Source organism: Cavia porcellus, unplaced genomic scaffold (genome assembly GCF_034190915.1).
Source record: "Cavia porcellus strain 051 isolate PalLab524CR breed Dunkin Hartley unplaced genomic scaffold, mCavPor4.1 scaffold_17, whole genome shotgun sequence".
NCBI lineage: Eukaryota > Metazoa > Chordata > Mammalia > Rodentia > Caviidae > Cavia > Cavia porcellus.
The window spans coordinates 70,028,823-70,036,194 of record NW_026947500.1 but is presented as its reverse complement, the minus strand read 5'-3'; positions in this window follow the sequence as shown (position 1 = coordinate 70,036,194).

Sequence of the window (7,372 nt, the reverse complement as noted above, 5' to 3'; positions counted from 1 at the left end):
GATGACCAGCGTGCGCTGCCACACTTGGCTTGCAGTGGCGTCTGAGTAAACGGGGCTCAGCCTAGAGCCCTCTTCCCTTTGGGTGGCTGTCAACACTGTCTGGCTCCTCTGAGGAATTCACGGGCCTACTGTCTCTCTGTTTTCTTTTCTTCTCTCATTTTTTGGTACCGAGGATCAAACTCCAGACCTTGGGCTTGCCAGGCAGGCGCCTGTGCCACTGAGTTAAATCCCTGGCCTCTGTTTTCTTTTGAAGAGGGCCCCTTTCATGCAGGTTCGATCGCCAGCACCACAGGCAATAAGGGCCCTCGAGAAGTAGAACAATCATAAACTAACAGAGATACGGGTTCAGAGAGGTTAACCGAGCTGTTCAGGGTCACACAGCCCTCAGTTACGGGTCTGATCTGAATCCAGCAGGCTGACCGCTGCTCCATGGAAGCCCCTGATCTCCCGCTTTGCTATGGAGACAGCCGCGTGAACCTTACACAGAACCAGGAGAAGCCCTGTGTAATTCAGGCTGGGCTCCGGCTCACAGAGACTCTCGCCTCAGCCTTCTGAATGCTGAGATGACACGTGTGCCCCGTCATGCCCGCCCAGCTGGCTCTTTTGAAGACAGGTCTAGAATTTTGAGGGGGGATTCCAGGCCCTCAAAGTGGGGCTCCGCCCACCAGCACCCAGTCAGGAGGACAGAGTGGGAAAGGGGGAGCCGGAGCCAGATGGGGGCTCAGGCCTGTAACCCTCAGCGGAATTCCCCGCCTGCAGTTCAGAGCATCCTCTGAGCCCCGGCTGGATTGGAGGTTAGTGGGGTTGGGGAAAGCCGGAGTTAGCAAACTTTCCCCAGATGCCCACGTGCTTCCTCCACCCCCATTTATTGTATTTCAATTTTGTTTTGTTTGCCACAGTCTAGGCTGGCCTTAACTCCAAGCGATCCTCCTGCCTCAGCCTCCTGGTGTGCCACCATGCCTGATACCCATGATAGCCCTTGTAGTGAGTGTTGAGTACTGACCAGGGACCAGAACGTAGGTCTACAGTAGAACACTGTTTCTGCCTCTTGCTGTCTTTTGTGTGCTAAGGATCAAACCCAGAGTCTTCACAGTGAGCTACATTTCTAGTCCATTTAACATTTTTATTTTGAGACAGGGTCTCACTAAGTTGCCATGTTGCCCAGGCTGGCCTTGAACTTGCAGTCTTCCTGCCTCAGCCTCCCAGAGTGCTGGGATTAGAAGCCTGTGCCACTGTACCCAGCTAGTAGTGGAGCTCTTGCCTAGTTTGTTTGAGGCCCTGGGTTCAGTCCCTGGTACTGCAAATAAAGAAAATAAGGTAAGAGAAGGAAGCAAAGCAAGCTAAGGAGAAAACAAAATAGGGGAAGCAATAATTTGGGGGTGCAGGTGGTATCACAGATAGTGAGGCAGAGAAAAAGCTCTGTAACAAGTGGCTCCGATTCGGGGCTGGGGATTTAGCTCAGTGGCATAAGAAAAGAACCTGCCTTGCAAGCAGGGTCATGAGTTTGATCCCCAGTACTGATTAAAAAAAAACAAGTGGCTCAGATTCATTTGACAGTTTTTATTTATTTAAATTTTAATATGGGCTGGGGATTTAGCTCAGCGATGTAAGCAGCTGCCTTGCAAGCACACGGTCGTGAGTTCATCCCTGGTACTGATTTAAAAAAAGAGAGAATTTTTAAAAATTAAATTTTAATTTAAAATTTAAAAAAAAATTTGGTACCAAAAATCGAACTCAGGACCTTGCGCTTGCCAGGCAGATGCTGTGCCACTGAGCTAAACCCTCAGCTCTTGCTAGCCTTTTACAGATACCACGAATCCTAACAGTAAATACTGTCAATGCAAAGCCAGGTGTGGTGGCGCATACCTATATCCTAGCACTGGGAGGCTGAGGCAGGAGAATTTCAAATTAGAGCCCAGCGGGATTTTCAATTCCGGGAATCCTCAGAATCACACTGTAGGGAGTCATTATTGTCGGCTCTTTGATAAGGAACTAACCGGCCAAGGTCAAGGAGCAGCTGGAGTGCAGGTCGCTGGCTTTGGACCCACCCAGCCCTGGAAGACGGAAATCTGATCCTCCTGCACCCTGCTGTGAAGATCCGATTTGTTGGTGGCTCTCAACTCTTGGAGGACAGAGAGGAGGGGCCGGATTACAGGAAGTGGGTGATTTCCATCTAGTTTTTCACTTGGGAGGCAGGTTGACTATTAGGGAACATCAGAATCATGGGGAAAGAAACCCTGCAGACTTCAGCCTGGGGGTCACAGCACGCGCCAGTCATCCCAGCCCTCCGGGAAGCTGAGGCAGGAGGACTGCAAGCTCAAGTCCAGCCTGGACAGTTTATCCACGTAGCAGGACTCTGTCTCAAAAAGAAATGATAGAAAGTCTAGGAAGCAGACTCTGGGAGGGTGCCCGGTTCACTCCTTAGGACCACTGAGTGATATCCCTGGCCCCTGGCTTTTTATTTATACCTCTGGTTTCTCACGTAAAGAAAACCATGTGATATACAAACTGTGGGTCTGATTTATTTTACTTAACATTAGGGTCTCTAGATACATCCATTGTACCTACAGACGCCCCAAATTTATCCTGTCTTATGGCAGAAAACACTATGCTTCTTTTTTTTTTTTTTTTTGTCTTTTTCGTTTTTATCGGTACCAGGGATCGAACTCACGACTTCCTGCTTGCAAGGCAGGTGCTTATGCCGCTGAGCTAAATCCCCAGCCCCAACACTATGCTTCTTTGGCAAGAAGGCTTCAGAATTGGGTACTGTGGGATACACCTGTCATCCCAGCACGGTGGAGGCTGAGGCAGGAGGATCATTGCAAGTTCGAGACCAACCTGGGCTACAAAGTGAGCTCAAGGCCGGCCTGAACTGCATAGGGAGACCCTGCCTCAAAAAGACTAAAAAAAACAAAAAAACAAAAAAACAAAAAAACCCAAAACAAAAAAGGGCTCAGAAGAAAACAATGTGGGGCTGGGGATTTAGCTCAGCGGCATCAGTGCCTGCCTTGCAAGCAGATAGATAGTCATAAGTTTGATCCCTGGTACTGATTTAAAAAAAAATTAAAAAAAAAGAAGAAAACAGTGTAAGTAACACCGATTTCAAGACAACAGGAGATCATCACTGCCTATCACATTGTCTCATTTTCTTCTAAATAGCTGCCCATATCATCACATCTATTGAATTCATATAAAACAAAATAGTATTAAACTGACCAGAACAGAGTGATGAAGGCCTTCAAAAGCAGACAATAGGGTAATCAACAATCACTGCCATAATGTCTCTCGTTCTCTTCAAAATAGCTGTCCATAGCTTCAAGGATGTTGAAGTTAAAACAGACTAAAACAACTCTGAAAAAAGAATAAAGTTTTGCTGGATTCACATCATGGTGCTACAAAATCAGCACTGGGTACCTTAGGGTGTCTTTTTCTTCAAATAGCTGTTCATTCCGTCATGCGTTATGTAATCGATTCTCACAAACTGTTCAGGAGAAGCTCTACACCTGCATGAGTCTCCACATGTGTACCTTTCCTTTCTGTATTAGAGGGAAAAACGAAAACAAAACAGATTCCCAGAAAAACACAAAACCAAAAAGACAAATAAATAACACTAACAAAGAGCCCAGAACACTGACAATATAGGCCCTGAAAACAAGGTGGTGGGACGTACCTCGGGTGGTTATTTTACGTAGTGATCTTGAGAGTTCCTCCGATCACCGTGCAACGGTATGCACAGCTGTTCCAACTCTATTAATGTTAACTACTTTATTCCAGTAACAATTTGTAGCACAATCATATCAGCAAGCCTAAGCGTGCTTATGCAATTTTGTATTTTTCTTTTCCTTTCCTTTTTCTTTTCCTCCTTTTCCTTGAGATATTATTTCCCCCCTTTGGGCAGATTTCACTGTAATAGTTGGGTTTTTTGTATGTTATGTACTCGTATCATTTCTTACACTAGGGAGACTATAAGGTATTTATTTATTTATTTTTTAGACTCGTCTTTAAATTTTTTTTTTACACTTTTTTTTTCTTTTTTTCTTTTTATTGGTTCCGGGGATCGAACTCACGACCGCCTGCTTGCAAGGCAGGTGCTTATGCTGCTGAGCTAAATTCCCAGCCCCAAAATACCACATCTTTTTTATTCAGCCCTCAGTTGATGGGCATTTAGGTCTTCTTTTTTTTTTTTTCCTGCTGTACTGGGGACTGAACTCACAACCCTGCCCTGCCAGGCTGGTGCTTTTTAAAATTTTATTTATTTATTTTTATTGGTAACGGGGATCGAACTCACGACCGCCCGCTTGCAAGGCAGGTGCTTATGCCGCTGAGTTAAATCCCTGGCCCTTCCTCCTTCAGACGGGATCTCCTGATGTGGTTCTGGCTGGCCTTGAACTCTGTGCAATCCTCCTGCTTCAGTCTGCCACGGGCCGGGATCACGCTGTACACCACCGTGCCCCGCCAGTTCCTATCAGGAGTATCTGCCGACCAGGGCTGTAAGCGGCAGTGTTAATTTTGATCACTGGCAATCCCAGTGCAAAAAACAGAAAAGGAAGACAAGAAATCACTTGACTGAGGCCGGATCCGCCAGCCTCTGCACTTGAAACTCGGCACTTCCTCTCTAGAAATTATTAAGTATCTTGTGGGTGGCTTCTTTGAGACTGTTAATATCCTGCCAGGCAGCAGACTTTCACTCTGTCTCATCCATTTTTACCTGAATCTGTGATTACTCAGTGTCTGTTGTGAAGTAACCCTGCAAAGTCAAATCACTTTATTTATAAATATGCCAGATTTTATCGCTGAAAGACGGCGACACTTAAGAAATATAACCACGACACTGTCATCACATGGATCAAGTGTCAGGAGTTAAAAAAAAACAACTGTCAGTAGTTAAAAGTCCTCCGTGTATCTATTTATCTCATTCTTTTTGCTTTTTGAAAGACAGAGCCTCGCTGTGTAGCCCATGCTGGCCTGAAATCTGCAGTGATTCTCCTGCCTCGGCTTCCTAAGTGCTGGGGTCACACACATGCTCCGCTGCCACCAGTCTGCTGTGACAACTCGGTGATGGCCTTTGGAGAATCACTTGTGGTTGGCTGGTGCTCATCTGGGGGCTGGAAAGTGCATGTGAAACTCGTGTGGCTTAATGGCCAGCCCTGTATTTGGCAGCCTGTGGCGGGAGGCTTTCTTTGCGGATACAAGGTGGATGGACTCTGTGTGTTTCCACTTCATTCTGTGGCAGGTGGGTGATTCCTGGAGCTCTGTCCCTTCCTCTAGGGCCATCGTGGTAATGACCGTGGGACCTGCTGCGTGAAGAGCTCCTGTGACCTCTACAGAGGAGGTCACCTGGGCTCTGTCTACTCTGATCCGGCTTCTTCCACAAACCATTCCTGATACGCAATTTTTTTTCTAGTACTGGACACTGAACTCCGGGACTACAGGCCCCAGAACTGCTGTACTTTTTTTTGAAAGACCTACTACTGTATCTTACGGCAGGGCTCACTAAATTGCTGAGTGCACCAGCTTGCCTTGCAACTTGTCATGCTCCTGACTCAGCCTCCCAGAGTGCTGGGATTTTAGGTGTAAACCACTGCACCCAGTGGTTTCTCCTTTTTTAAGTAGTTGGGAAGGAAAAAAAGGTACAATCTTCTGTCACACATGATGCATGCAGTTTGTTTTGCTGTTTGTATGTGAAGTCTGAGCACCTCACAGCCACTCACACTCACTTCTGTGTCTGTGGCCGCATCCGGGCTACAGAGGCGGAGGTGGCAGACGTCAGGAGGCTGCAGGGCCCACAAAGCCTACAATATTTACTATCTGAGCTGGACACAGAGGTGCCCGCCTCTCATCCCAGCATCCTAGGAGGCTGGGGCAGGGGGACTCAAGTCCAAGCCCAGCCTGGCCCAACTAAAGACACAGCAAGACCCTACTCAAAGTAAAAGTAAGCAGGGGCTGGGAATGTGGCTCACGGTGAGGGCCCTGGGTTCAACCCTAGTAACACACACACACACACAGAAGAAATAAGACACCTAAGTGTGTGTTGCTTTGAACTCTATCTTTCCAGGGAAATCAACTAAGCTACAGCTCAGTCTTTTGACTTTAAATTTCCAGAGTGTCACCAAGTTGCTGCATTGCCCAGGTAAGACTCAGATTTGCCATCCTCCTGCTTCAGGCTCCCAAAGGACTGGAAAGACTCCTGGTCTTGCAAAACAGCTACATTTTTCTTTTCTCGTGAGCCATCTGTGTGTGCGCACTATGTCACATTGAGGTTTTATTATTTTGCTTTTCCCTGACAACTAATAAGTTAGTGACCAGCTTCGGGATGGGCCCTGCGCCCATGAACGTGTTTGAAGCTTTTGTCTACTTCATAAAAAAGGCATGGTCTGTCTTCTATTAATTTGAGGTGTTTCCTGTGTTGTGGACAGAGGCCAGCCCCGGAGGCAGCTTGGTCTTGGGTTTGTCCTGTGAGCCCTGAGAAGCCACTAAGGGTGACTCCCGTGGTCAGGTATGAACTCTGATGCGGCTGGCTGAGTGACAGCTAGAAGGTGGGGAGCTGTGACCCGGGGGGGTGTCCCTGGTGGGACACTGCCTGCTGAAGGACAGGGTGCAGGGGTGGGTGGCCTGCACTGTCCAGAGGGCTCGAGTTCCCTGGATTCCACTGCTGGCCGGGGCAAGTTCCTGGAGCTGCACGGTTTCCTGGTTCAGAGTGATAAAGTGTCCCTGTTGAACCTTTCAGCCCTGTGGCTTTGGGGACAGACAGCCTGGGGCCTCTGTGGACATTTAGGGTGACTCAATTTTGACCCTTTTGTTATCGTTGCAATTCTGGGGATTGGAATTAGGACCTGTGGAGTGAGCTACATCCCTAGCCTTTCTGTAATTTGTTTTGAGATAGAATCCTATTAAGTCATGGAATTACCCAGCTGACCCTCCTGTCTCAGCCTCCCTAGTAGTAACTTTTTTTTTGGTACTGGGAATGAACTCAGGACCTCACACTTCTTTTTTTGTCTTTTTCGTTTTTTTTTTTTTATCGGTACCAGGGATGGAACTCACGACTGCCTGCTCAAAAGGCAGACGCTTATGCCGCTGAACTAAATCCCCAGCCCAGGACCTCACACTTCTTGCCAGGCAGGCACTTATACTGCTGAACTAAACCCCCCACCCTGTTACAGATTTCTGCCTGACCAGGATTCGGTACACGTGCCCACCGCCCCACCAGCCCTCATGCTGGACAAAGCTGCCTGGTACTTGGTGAGGCGGACATCGGGTCTCTTCGTGGTTTGAGCTCTACTTCAGGAGGCATGACTGTGTCCCGGAAAGCAAGGGGTTCAGGCCCGGAAACTTCTGGGAGAGGGCGTTGTGAACAGGACATCTACTCCAAGAG